This window comes from Bos indicus x Bos taurus, chromosome 2, assembly GCF_003369695.1.
Source record: "Bos indicus x Bos taurus breed Angus x Brahman F1 hybrid chromosome 2, Bos_hybrid_MaternalHap_v2.0, whole genome shotgun sequence".
NCBI classification, from domain to species: domain Eukaryota; kingdom Metazoa; phylum Chordata; class Mammalia; order Artiodactyla; family Bovidae; genus Bos; species Bos indicus x Bos taurus.
In genome coordinates this window covers 125,833,586-125,847,511 of record NC_040077.1, presented here as the reverse complement: position 1 = coordinate 125,847,511, position 13,926 = coordinate 125,833,586, and positions in this window count along the sequence as shown.

Sequence of the window (13,926 nt, the reverse complement as noted above, 5' to 3'; positions counted from 1 at the left end):
TTCCTACTGAGTGAGTATTGCCTTTGTACCATCGGAAAGTTGAAAAGGTGGCTCACAGGGTAAAGCGTCTGCCTGCAATGCAGGAGACCTGGGTTCAATCCCTGGGTCGGAAAGATCCCCTGGAGAAGGAAAAGGCAAGGCACTTCAGTACTCTGGCCTGGAAAATCCCATGGACGAAGAAGCCTGGTAGTCTACAGTCCATGGGGTCGCAAAGAGTCAGACACAACTGATCGACTTCACTTTCACTTTCAAAGTTGAAAACTTGTAAGTTGAACTATTGTATGTCGAACCATTATAAATCGAACCACTGTAAGTACTGCTGCCGCTGCTGCTAAGTCGCTTCAGTTGTGTCCGACTCTGTGCGACCCCAGAGACGGCAGCCCACGAGGCTCCCCTGTCCCTGGGATTCTCCAGGCAAGAACACTGGAGTGGGTTGCCATTTCCTTCTCCCATGCCTGAAAGGGAAAAGTGGAAGTGAAGTCGCTCAGTCGTGTCCGACTCAGCGACCCCTGGACTGCAGCCTGCCAGGCTCCTCTGTCCATGGGATTTTCCAGTCAAGAGTACTGGAGTGGGGTGCCATTGCCTCCTCCGACTGTAGGTACAGCACTATCTATATAGTAAAACTCCTTGAAAATGTTCATACTTGCTGCCGTCACTTGTTCTGTTCTCTTTTGAACACACTTCAGTCAGGCTTTTGTTCCCACCGCTAGACCAAAACTGCTTTTGTCGATGTCACTTGTCACCTTCACATTGGTAAATCCAACCATCAATTTTTTTCGAAAATAGCTTTATCGAGATATAATTCACCCAACATATTCTTCTCACATATGAAGACACTAGGCACTCAGGCTCAGTAGTTGTGCTGCCTGGGTTTTAGTTGCTCTGCAGCATGTGGAATCTTCCTGGACCAGGTGTTGAACCTGTGTCCCTTGCTTTGATAGGCAGATCTTAACCACTGGACAGCCCAGGAAGTCCTGTCAATTCTTAATCCTCATATTTTCCTACAGCTATAAATTGCATGTGACACACCTGGCCATTCCCTCCTCTTTGAAATACTTTCTTCACTTGGCTTTTAAGAGATCTTACTGTCCTGACTTTTCTGTTTCACTGACTACTGTTTTGTGGTTTCCTCCTCAGCCCCTCAACCACTAGACAGCGAAGTGCCCAGGACTTGTTCCCTGGTCCTCTTAGCTTTTCTGTCTACACTCACTCCCTTGATGATCTCATTCAGTTTCACGCTTTGAATACCATCTCTGTGCTGGTAGGTCCTGGGTTTATACACTCCAGCCCAGAGTTCTCTTCTGACCTCTATGCTCATTTGTTTAATTTTACACAACATCTCTCCGTGTCTCTTTATGTTCCTCAAATTTTGCACGTCAAAAACTGAATTCTTGAACTGAATTGCTCCTCCCACAGCAAATGGCAACTTCCAGTTCTTGGGCTGAACATCTGAAACCATTTTGTATTCTTTTTTTTCGTCTCCCATCCCACATCAAATGTGTCAGCAAGTCCTGTGGGCTCTACCTTCAAAATACGGGTCAGACTCTGACCGCATCTCGCCCCTCACCCCGTTTGCTGCCAGCTCCGTGGCCATCGCCCCGCTCCTGGATTAGTGGAGCCTCCCTGCTGGCCCCTCCTTCTATTGCACTTGTTGCTGAGAGTGTGGTTTTAACGCAGCAGCCAGAGTGATCTTTTTCAAACATAAGTCGGATCATGTGTTTTAATGCCTCCATCTCAGTTGGAGTAAAAAGCCAGAGTCCTTCCACTCCGAACAAGGCTCCATGGGACACGCAACCCCCGTCTCCTCCCCCTCTGCCCTCTATCATCTGTTGCGGGTTCACTGATCTTCTTGAAGTCAGAGCTCTCCCACCTCAGAGCCTTTGTAATTGCTTTCATCTGCCCGACACATGGGTTTCCTCTTAGCCACATGGCTTCTTCCCAGTTCTTCCAGGTCTTCTTCTCGGTGAGGCCTCTCTAACCACCCAATTAGAATGGCAACCTTGAAAAAAAAAAATATATAGAATGGCAACCTTGAGACTTCCCTGGTGGTCCAGTGGTTAATAATCTGCCTGCCAGTGCAGGGGACATGGAGTTCAATCCTTGGTTCAGAATATCCCACTGCGATGAGAAGTTCCTGCACTGCAGTAGAGAGTAGCCCCCACATGCCACACTAGAGAAGGCCCAGGTGTAGCAATGAAGGCCCCATGCAGCCAAAAATAAATAACTTTTTTTAAACCTAAAAAATAATAAATGGCAACCTCCCCTCCCCACCCTCTCCTCTGCTTTATTGTTTCCATAGCACCCGGCACCATCTACACATCATGCTGTGTGTTTACCGGTCTATTTGTTGCCTCTCTGTTGGCACAGAATCGACAGGAGGGCAGAGAGTTTGTTTTCTGGGTATTCCAACTCCTGGAGTCTATAAAGATTCATGAGACACATGAGGGATGCCGGAGGGAAGAGCACTCTTCTAGAACCAGGGCGTGGTGCAGTGTGGCTTCAGGCAGATCTCTGAGGTGGGCCTGTGAATGGAGTCCTCCTCAAGGTCATGGAAAACTGGCTTCTGTTTTCCAGCCAAGGAAGCCAAAAGCTTGAGTTCCTGTTCGCGTGGTGTCTTATTGGCTGTGTACCCTGGGCACAAACCACTCCCTTTCGCTGAGCCTCAGTTTTCTCATCTGCTCAGTTCAGTTGCTCAGTCATGTCTGACTCTTTGCAACCCCATGGACTGCAGCATGCCAGGCCTCCCTGTCTATCACCAGCTTGCTCAAACTCATGTTCATCGAGTCGGTGATGCCATCCAACCATCTCATCCTCTGTCGTCCCCTTCTTCTCCAGCCTTCAATCTTTCCCAGCATCAGGGTCTTTTCAAATGAGTCAGTTCTTCGCATAAGGTGGCCAAAGGATTGGAGTTTCAGCTTCAGCATCAGTCCTTCCAATGAATATTCAGGACTGATTTCCTTCAGGATTGACTGGTTTGATCTCCTTGCAGTCCAAGGGACTCTCAAGAGTCTTCTCCAACACCATAGTTCAAAAGCATCAATTCTTCGGCGCTCAGCTTTCTTTATAGTCCAACTCTCACATCCATACATGACTACTGGAAAAACCATAGCTTTGACTAGACAGACATTTTTTTGTCAAAGTAATGTCTCTGCTTTTTAATATGCTGTCTAGGTTGGCCATAGCTTTTCTTCCAAGGAGTAAGCGTCTTTTAATTTCATGGCTGCAGTCACCATCTGCAATGATTTTGGAGCCCAAGAAAATAAGTCTGTCACTGTTTCCATTGTTTCCCCATCTATTTGCCATGAAGTGATGGGACCAGAAGTCCCATCAGAATACATGAAGTAAGTAATACCTCATCTGCTCATTGGGGTATTATTACCAGGTCTCTGGACTGGCATACAAGATCCAGTGCAGGAGGGATCCTGGCTTGTAGTCAGGGCGCTCTCAGGCCTCATACTCCTCAGGTACCAAGCATCTCACAAAGCCCCTCCTTGTCCCCAAGCTCATTTGAGCCTGTCCAGCCCCTTGGGGTGGACGGAGGAGCCTGGTGGGCTGCAGTCCAAGGGGTCGCAAAGAGTCGGACATGACTGAGCGACTTCACTTTCACTTTTCACTTTCATGCATTGGAGAAGGAAATGGCAACCCACTCCAGTGTTCTTGCCTGGAGAATCCCAGGGACGGGGGAGCCTGGTGGGCTGCCGTCTATGGGGTCACACAGAGTCGGACACGACTGAAGTGACTTAGTAGTAGTAGCCCCTTGGGGAGGCAGGCAGACATGACTGATGATTGTGCTTAGTCACTTCAGTTGCGTATGACTCTTGAGACCCATGGACCCCTGCCAGGCTCCTCTGTCCATGGGATTCTCCAGGCAAGAATACTGGAGTGAGTTACCATTTCCTACTCCAGGGGATCTTCCCAACTGAGGGACCAAACCCATGTCTCTCATGTCTCCTGCACTGGTAGGTTCTTTACCACTAGTGCTACCTGGGAATCCCTGGCTGATGACTGTGTATGCCCATTTCATGGGTGAGGAAACTGAGGTTCGGGAGGCAGCAATGTACATCTGTCTCATCTCCCCCACTAGAAGTTAAGGTCCTCAGGTTCAAGGGCTGCCTACTCCCATTTCTGTCTCTTCAGGGCTGACACTGCAGACTAAAAATAGGAGTGGGTATTCATCCGTGGGTTTCCAGCCCCAGCAGACCCCACACCCTCTTTTATAATAAGTTTCTGGCAATATTGGGCTTCCCTGGTGGCTCAGACGGTAAAGAATCCTCCTGCAATGCGGGAGACCTGGATTCGATTTGTAGGTTGAGAAGATCCCCTGGACAAGGGACTGGCTATCCACTCCAGTACTCTGGCCTGGAGAAGTCCATGGACAGAGGAGCCTGGCAGGCTACAGTCTGTGGGGTCGCAGAGTCAGACACGACTAAGTGACTTTCACTTCTGGCAATATTGCTTTCCTGTAATGAAATGAAATTTACAGATAAAATATCCTATTCACATACTCCTATTTTTGTTAAAAAAAAAAAAAAAATCAAGGTAATGCCCTAACTGAAACATAAAGAAGAAATGAAGTTCATGTTTTTTTTCCCCTCATGATTTAATTATTAGTTGCTATATAATTGACATAAAACATTTAAGTTTCAGATGTATAACTTAATTTGATATTAGTATACACTGAAATGATTCCCACAATGTCTAGTTACATTTTTTTCTTGTGTTGAGAACTTGTAAGATCCACTCTCAGCGACTTTTGAATTACCATACAGTATTATTTTTTTTAGTCACCAAGCAGTACACCCATAAGTTATTCATTGTATTAACTGGAAATGTGTAGACATTTATGTATTTGCCTTGTAAATACACAGGCCGGCCGACACTTGCAAAACAGGGCTTCTCAAAAGGAAATGTGCATAGGAGTTACCCGAAGATCTTGTTAAAGTGCAGATTCTGAACAGCAGGTCTGGGGAAGGACCTGAGAACCTGCAGCTCTATACTGCTCCCGGGTGCTGCGTAGCCGCTGCTCCGCGGGCGCGCTGGCGGGAGAAGAAATGCCTTATGTTCCCTGGGCCCGCGTATTCCGCCCCTCTCCCAGCGAGGCCTCCGCCCAGAGCCGCCCCCTCCCCAGTCCCAAGCAAGGTGCAGCCCCGTCGAGACCGCCCGGAACAAACGCTACCCAGGTAAGCGCCCGCCCTGCCGCCAAACCTCATTCCTGGCACCCACGTGGCTGGGTGCCTGCTGCCGAGACAGCAGTTCCCACGGGAGGAGCCCGCCGGGGGGTTCTGGCCGCTGGGGAGGGCGGGGCGGCCCGGGAATTGACGTCTGAAGGGGCGGGGTCTTTGACTCCCACGTCCAGTCGGCCCCACCCTGTATCCTGACGGAGCTCGCAGCTGGGGCCAGTAAATTCCAGTGCACTGTCTTCTTGCCCCGAGCGCCCTCCCATCCCTCTGTCTCCCACTCCTCCCTCCTTCCTTTGCCCTCGGTTTGGCTTAGGCCTCCGTCGTAGGGAGCCCAGATGAATCCAGAGATTCCCTCTCCTGAGAAACTCTCAGTCTGGAGGCCAGCAGACAGGCAAACCGACACCTTTCACCTTTAAGCGGGTGTTCTGTCAAAGGAGGTATGTGGGAGGGAACTCATTGCCAACCCTGTGGGTGCCAATCAGGGAAGGTTTCCTGGAGGAGGCAGGAGCCCAGCAGGGCGTGATGACTACGGAGGGATCCCTTAGACAGCCCTCTCTCCCAGAGTCCCCTCCTGGCCAGGGTGCTGACTTGGGGGACCAGCTGGGGCGTTGCTGCTGTAAGGATTCCAGAGGACCCCATTTTAGGGGTCAGGGTAGAGCAGAGAGGCCTGGGTTTGAGGCCCAGCTTTGCTGCTGACAGACTGTGTGCCTCCTGGGGCAAGCCCTTTTCCTGTCTGGGCCACTATAAAGGGACGGGACCTGAGGATCCCCCAAGGCCAGTCCGGCTCAGACCCCTGCAATCCCTTCGTGGCCAGCGAGGAAAATTTGTCGTCTCTAAGGTGGGGAGGCGGGGAGGCCAGGCAGCTGGCTTATGCAGGGCTGGAGCTGGCTTTGGGCGGTGGAGTGGGTTCCGCAGAGACTGAGGAGGTCTCCCACCCGAGAGCTTGGCCAGACCAACCCCCTTTCTGGGCTCTGCTGGAAGGCCAAGCATTAACCCATGACAACAGGAATGCCAAATAGCCCTCCATCTCAGGACAACTGCACCACACCTTAAAACACTTTTTTTAAAAAACATTCTTTTACGTGACACACTGCTTTATTTGTTGATTTTTGGCTGTGCTAGGTCTTGGTTGCTGCACGGGTGCTTTCTCTAGTTGCAGAGAGTGGGGGCTCTTCTCATGTCGCTATGTGCGGACGTCTACTGTGGAGCACAGGCTCTAGGCGCGTGGGCTTCCGTAGTTGCAGCATTTGGGCTCAGTAGTTGAGGCGCATGGGCTCAGTGGCTCCTCAGTGTGTGGAATCTTCCCGGGCCAGGGATCAAACCCATGTTCCTTGCATTGGCAGGCGGATTCTTATCCACTGAGTCACCAGGGAAGTCCCAAAGCAATTTTCTTCCTTCCATCTCGTTTGATCCTCAGAAACTTGGTGTTACTGCCATTTGACAGATGAGAAAACTGAGGTCCAGAGAAGCCAAGTCACTAGTGCAAGGAATCAGAACAACTAAGAAGATATCCCAGGACTTGAACCCAGTATCCCATGCGTGTTTTAGGAAAAGTTTCCTGGATCTCTTGGGTCTGAATTGTCCAGGAAGTACAACCCTTCCAACCCTTGAACATGGGGCCCTAAATTTCCATCAAGATCCTTGACTTTGTTTTTTCTGTTTTTTTTTTTTTTTTAATTTATGTTTATTTATTTGGCTGCAATGGGTCTTAGTTGCGGCACGTGAAACCTTTTAGTTCTGGCATGTGTGATTTAGTTCTCTGGCCAGGGATCAAACCCGGGGTCCCTGCATTGGGAGCACAGAGTCTTAGCCATTGGACTTCCAGGGCAGTCCCAAGATCCTTGGCTATTAGAGCTGGAAAGCTGAAGCTGTCACTCTGCAGATGGGGAAACTGAGGCTGTAGAGAGGAATGATCTTGCCCATACACCAGATAAGGCCCTGGCCTCTACCTCTAGGGTCTCAGATGAAGTTCCTGGGGCTTTTACAGCTCCCTATCCTGCTGGTGATTTGGAGACCTCTGTTTGTGGACAGTGGGGATGGAGAGTTTAGGGCAAGAAATCTCCAAGTCACAGGGAGAGCCTGACAGGAATGGGGAAGGGTTAGGTCTATGGCAGCCCACTCCAGTACTCTTGCCTGGAAAATTCCATGGACAGAGGAGCCTGGTAGGCTACAGTCCATGGGGTCGCAAAGAGTCAGACATGACTAAGCGACTTCACTTTCTTTCTTTAGGTCTTAGAAAATATGCTTTGCCTTTAGGCTTTGTTTCTGAAGATGAAGATGTGTCACTAAAACAAGGAGGAGATGGTGATGGGTTTTAATTTGGTTTTGTTTCACACTGTTTGCTTCCCAGGCAGGATCTTAAGCCTTGACTGCAGAGGTGGACGGTGCTGAGCCAACCCCTGGCCAGGCCTGCTCCCCTCTGGGCCCAAGGGCTGGGCTTTGACATGATTTAAGGGCTGAGCCTATGTCAGGCATAGATAGAGGTGGAAGTGTGTTTTCTGTGGCCCCATCATAGCCCAACCCAGAACCAGGGTGGGGTGCTGTCTGGGCCTGGGTGGAGATCTTTGTCACCGGGCTCAGGTCCAGTTTATGACCAAGGTCAGGGCTCATCTTGGGATCAGGGAGCAGGGAGAAGCAGCCCCTTGGTCCCTCCCAGGACAGACCCAGCCCAAGAGGTTGAGTCAGACAGTCCGGTTGGGAATCCACAGGTTTCCTTTAGACTCCTGGGCTGGAGCAGAGGCTCTGGTGATGCCCAGGCTCTCGGTCCACCATTAGGTGTGTCTTGAGGGGAAGGGACCTCCCACCTCCACCCAATATCCTCCCACCAGACGACCTGAGCACCAGAACTCTGGACCCTCCTTGCACTGGTTGTGCTCCAGCCTCTGGTTTACAGAGGCAAGTCGTGTAGGTCAAGGCCTCTGTCCTCAAGGTTTGCTGGGCAACTGACCACCCAGGAAAAATAACCAAAAGCCCTCCACTGTCTTGATTTCTATGACAATATTTCTATGTGTTGTCACTGCATGTGGCATCGGGAAGAGATTCGCAGCATCATATCTTGCAAGCAGGAGGAGCCGGCTCTAACACACCACTAGCTCTGTCCCGGGACAGACCCACCGCTGTGTCCACAGGCAGGTAGGGGCTGGGGTCCCGCTAGCTCCCAGGGCCAGGGTGCCCTCCAGGGTTTCCTGTCTGTCCTTGTGCCTGTTGGTGTGAAGGTGATGGTGATGATGACCCTGACTGATGTCGTACTTGTGATGGTTGAGGCTTCGGTTGCTACCACTGACCTCAGTCAAGGAGATACCTCACCTCTATCCCCCAAGGGGAACTGCCAGGAGGTGCCCAGGAGGATGAGGGCCTCCCCAGGGCTGTATCGTGGCTCTGTCGAGGACACTGGAAGCCTGACGTGGCCTTATGGACACGTGTCCTGCCATCTCCTACTTCCGCTATGCAGTGATGACCTAGTCTCATATCTCACTGAGGAAACAGGAGCCCAGCGTGGTGGGAAGCCCTGCCCTCACCTCTACTGACCCTGTACCCCTTGCTGCACCCGGTCCATCTTCTTCCCCACTCATTCCTCTAATCAAAGGATGGCCCTTAGTTGCCTTCCATTGATAGGAAAAAAAATACTATTTCTTTCCGCGGCTCCCTATTTACTGATTTATTGGCTGTACCCCATGGCAGGTGGGATCTGACCAGGGATCAAACCTGTGCCCCTGTAGTGGAAGCTCTGTCTCAACCACTGGATCACCAGGGAGGTCCCTCCCTGACTGACTTTAACCTTACCTCCTCCAACCCCAGCTCCCTCTGCTCCAGCTACATGGGCCACCCGTCTGTCCCACAAGCACAGCAAGCGTGTTCCAGCCTCAGGGTCTTGGAGTTCACAGTCGCCCCCAGTCTCTGCACATCAGCTTCAGCTTGAGTTCAGGGTCCTTCCTATACCCCACCTCCCAAGAGGCTCCCACAGCTCTTCTCCATCTCATTCTCCTCGAGTTTCCTGCCTGCAGTGTCCTCGTCTACTTGCGTGTCACTGGCTCGACTGTCTTCCCACCGGATTGTAAGTTCCATGGGGTAGGGACTGTATTCTCTGCTGTACCTGGTACCTGGTTGGTGCCCGATAAAAGGACATGGAATAAGTGAATAGATGTCTGTGTTTCTTTCCTCTGTATTCTCCTGGGTCATTGCTACCATCTTGTTTGAGTGACCTGGCCGGCTTTCTGCTTTCGCTGGGCTGTAAAGGTAAGGGGCAGTGACTTGGCCAGAGTGTGAAGGATGGACTAGGGCGCCGCTGGGCACCTGTGGGGGTGGCAGCAGAAGTAGATAGGTGATTGCAAGGGGCTTTGGGTCTGGCCAGTGTTAAAGATCCAGAGGCCTCTGACTTGGGTTTCAATAAAGAAGGCAGCATCTCCTCCCAGCTTCATGTCATCGTTACCACCTGGCTTCCTTTCTTTTTTTTCTTTCTTACAATTCAAGAAATTTTTATTTTGTTTTTTACCACCAGACTTTTGTTTTTTGGCTGCCCTACAGCCAAACCCCCTTTCTCTTTAGGGGGAAGCCCCACTACATGAGTCTTGATGGACAACCTACAGCTGAAGCTAAGGGGCCCACAGGCCCCTCCTCCCACTCCCTGGCATGGACACATGACTTGGGCTCAGCCAAGTGGATGCCTCAGCCCAGAGCTTTGAATCTTGAGTGAGTGATGCAAATATAGGAGGGTTTAGAATTCACTCAGGAAGGTGGCCTATGGTTGTGGTGGTTGGTGTGGTTTGTGATGATGACAGTTCTGTCTGGGTGTCTTGCAGAGGTTTTGTCCAATGCTGTAACTTCCTGGCTTCCTGCCCTTTATCTCAGCCTGGATCACTGGGCTTTGTGTCCATTCTGGGAGCTCCCCCATAGCTTTCGTTTCTTCAGAGGTCAGCCAGAGTCAGGTTCTATTGCTTGTACCCAACTCTTGTTGCCACCTCCCTCCACCACTTGACATTGTCATTATCACCATTTCCATCAACCTCAAGATCAAACACCCATCAACTGAGCCCCGTAATCTTCACCAGACACCATCACCATCCATGTCTTGTGACCTCAAGCATCAACAGCTTTAACCATCCTCAGACTCTCAAACTGTATTTATCAGTGTTCAGTGCGGAAAACAGAAACCCCGCCTAGGTGTTTTTAGCAGCAAGATATTTAATACAGGACAACCGTTGGAGAGGTTGATGAGCCACACTTCTAAGAATGCTTCCCAGAACAACATAGAACTGACCCATCAAGAGAGTCACTGTGAATTCAAGAACACTCTGCTAAAGCCTCAGTCCAGGAATCAGGAAGCTGCAGGTAAGAGGTTGCTACCAGCACATTCACAGTTGGCACTGTCTCTGGGAAAGCAGGAAGCTGGACCCAATAACCAGAGCACTATTGCAGAAAAACCTCCTCTTACTATGACCTTATGGGTTGGCACAAACAGCCAAAAGGGAGCAAACAAAACAAAACAAAACCAGATTTCCCTGGTGGTCCAGTGGATAAAACTCCACGGTCCCAATTCAGGGGGCCTGGGTTCAATCCCTGGTCCGGGAACTTAAGATCCCACATGCCACAACTAACCTTGAGCAGTGTACCTAGAGAAGAGCCCATGTGCCACAACTCAGACCCAGTGCAGCCAAAATTAAAAGGATAAATAAATGAAATAACAAAACAAAACAAAGAACCACCACCACAACCAAATTATAAATAGTGCTTATGATGTGGCTGGCACTGTTGTGTTATTAATCCCTATTATATAGATGAGAAAACTGAAGCCCTGAAAGGACTGTGCCTCGTGTTAGCCTTCCAGATTGTACTGGGATGAATCTAATAGGGGGAGCCTGTTCCACAAGGCAATGCTGCAAGGGAGGGAAATGCAGTTGTTAACTTTCCACCCTCCCCATCTAGGAGGGTGGGATAGAAGTTGAGAGACTCCCACCACAGGACCTTCCCCATTAACCATCACTACCGCTGTCACCTCTCCATCGATGCTATGATCTATTTTTTTATTTCCCCCAAAATAAACTGCTTTATTCAGACAGCACAAGGTTGAGAATCACACATTGTATTTTAAACCTCATTTACATGTCTTTGAAACCAGAGGGGACATCCCCAGCCCAAGCACCTGTCAGCCCTTGGCTGACAGATACCTGACTGAGGGAACCATCTCCTTAACCAGCATCAAGTCAATTACCTGCCCTGTCATCTCCTCCACCGGCATCGAGATCTGACAGCTGTCACCTTTTCCGTCACCTGACAACGTCATCGTCACTGTCACTACTACCATTGCCATGATTATCCCCATTACCTCCATCCCCAGCGGCAGGGCGGTGTTGAGTGGCCAGTGAGGTCACTTCCTCGCCTTGGCCCTCCCAGAATAATTGCTTAATGAGATGGTTGTGCTCTGAGTTATTAGTTATCCTCAAAGTAGAAAATCTTCTCAGGCTTCCATGAGGCAGGAATGCTTTATATACTGGAGGGGTCTGTGCTGTGAGCATGGGTGTGAGGATCCATGACAGGCCTCTGGGAGGCCATCTCGTCCATCCCTCTGCCGTTGTAGTGGAGAAAAACAGCCTGGTAGTTAGGAGTGCTGATCAAGTCAGTCTAGTTCAGTTTAAGCAAGTGACTTCACCTTTCTGGGTCTCAGTTTATTTATCTGTAAAAGAGGAATGATAAGGCCTAGCTTGTAGAGGAACGTGGGGATTACAGGTGATGTAAATGAAATACCTGGCACAACTTTGCTTAGCACTGAAGAGGCTCTCAAATGGAAGTCACTAGTATCTTTTCTTTCTTTCTTTAAACACGTATGTAGAGCTCACTTGGCGTCAGGCATTGTTTTGAGACCTGACAAATTTCAGTTTGTTAGTTGAAACTTCCAAGAGCCCCAGGAGAGAGGTACTACTATTGTTCCCTTTTTACAGGTGAGGAAACTGAGGCACAGAGAGGTCAGGTAGCTTATCCAAGGTTACCCAGCTACTTAGGATGGAGCTGAGATTTCAGCTGAGAGAGTCCAGCTCAGATCCGAGCTCTTGACCCTGACCTGACGTTTTCTGGCAGCAAGTGCTTCCCCCTTGTTCTGAAAAGCTCCCGTCCTGCCCCATCCAGGTTGGAGAAGGTGCTGCTGTTTTCATCCAGCAACTGGAAAGGGGCCCCTGAAGTCACCATGTGCAGTCTCTCATCAGGACAGACATGTGGCCATTCACCTTGTCCAGTCGCCTCCCAAACCTCCCAGCCAGGAAGTCTGTTGTCTGATTCGAATTTGGGCCAAGGCAGCAGTTTCCAGGGAGGAGCCTCCTGGACTGGGACACCTCGTAGCGGGGACCTCAGCAGATGTGGGGGAGGAAGAGGTCCTTAACCCTGGGCTCTCACCGGTGGGCTGGGTTAGGGTGGGGCCTCTGGGCACATGGATTGGGGGAGCTCTGGAGCAGGCCCTCCCATGGGCTGCTCTCCAGGGAGCCTTGCTCCTCCATGCCCCCCACGATTGCACCAGGGACCTCACAGGCCCTCACGAGCTCCCGGCCCCTCCCCAAGCTCCCTCCCAGGCTCCCGTGCGCCTCCGCCAGGCCCTGCCGCATCCTCTGCAGCCCCTCTTCTTGGTCCTCATCCCTTTTGCCCTCTGGATGTCTGACATCGTTGCCTGCCTCCTGGATTCCAAGATCCCATTCCGCCCAGGCTCCCCCACCTCTGCCCAGGCTCCTCCCCCACCGCCCCCGCCCCATAACACCCTTGGTCTCTTCTCCCTCTTACCCCTTCGTGGTGGGGCTCCCTAGGGAGCTGGCACCGCACCCCAGGGCCTGGGTATCTCAGTCACACCAGGACCTCCGAGTGTCTCAAACCCACTGCATCTTCCCTCCCCAGATTCGGCCTCCATCTTAGCCAGGCGCCCAGATCGGAAAGGAAGCTCAGTCTCCCTAGTCTCTGCCCTCTTCTCCTCCCTACAGTCTATCCCGGTCATCTAACAGTGAGTGAGAGCTTACTGCATGCATACAACATGAGGAGCTCCCAGAGTTGGGCCTGACCATGGTGGGTTCCTGGACACGCACAAACTCTTCTGAAGTTCCTGCAATTATAGGGATGGGAAGAGGTTTGTAGGAAGTCTGGACTTTCCACAGTTAAGCTGAGATGAGGAGGGTGACTCTGGATGGTCACGTGCAGGGGCTGCTCATGGGCACTGGGGTACATCACCCAGATCCCCCCACTCAGGACTCAGGTACTCGTTCCCCCAGAAGCCGCCTAGTACACAATTCTGTCCCCTCCGTGGGGCAGCCTGGGTTCAGTGCCTGGTCACCAGGGAGTCTCAGGGGTCTGACCCCCTTGCATCAGTCTGAGTTAACTCTGCCCCAGCTCCCTGGGGAAACTATTTCTGACTCCCAGCAACCAGTTAGATTAGGCCTCTTGTTCCTTCATCAGTAGACTTCCTGTATTTTTCATTCATAGCTGTCATCCCACTTTGTATCTGTCTTCATTCATTTGTTCAATACTTCCTGTATACCAGGCTGAGCGCCAAAGAATTGATGCTTTTGAAGTGTGGTGTTGAAGAAGACTCTTGAGAGTCCCTTGGACAGCAAGGAGATCAAACCAGTCAATCCTAAAGGAAATCATCCCTGATTATTCACTAGAAGGACTGATGCTGAAGGTGAAGCTCCAGTACTTTGGCCACCTGATGCAAAAAGCTGACTCCTTGGAAAAGACCCTGATGCTGGGGGAGATTCAATCTTCCTGCCTTCAATCA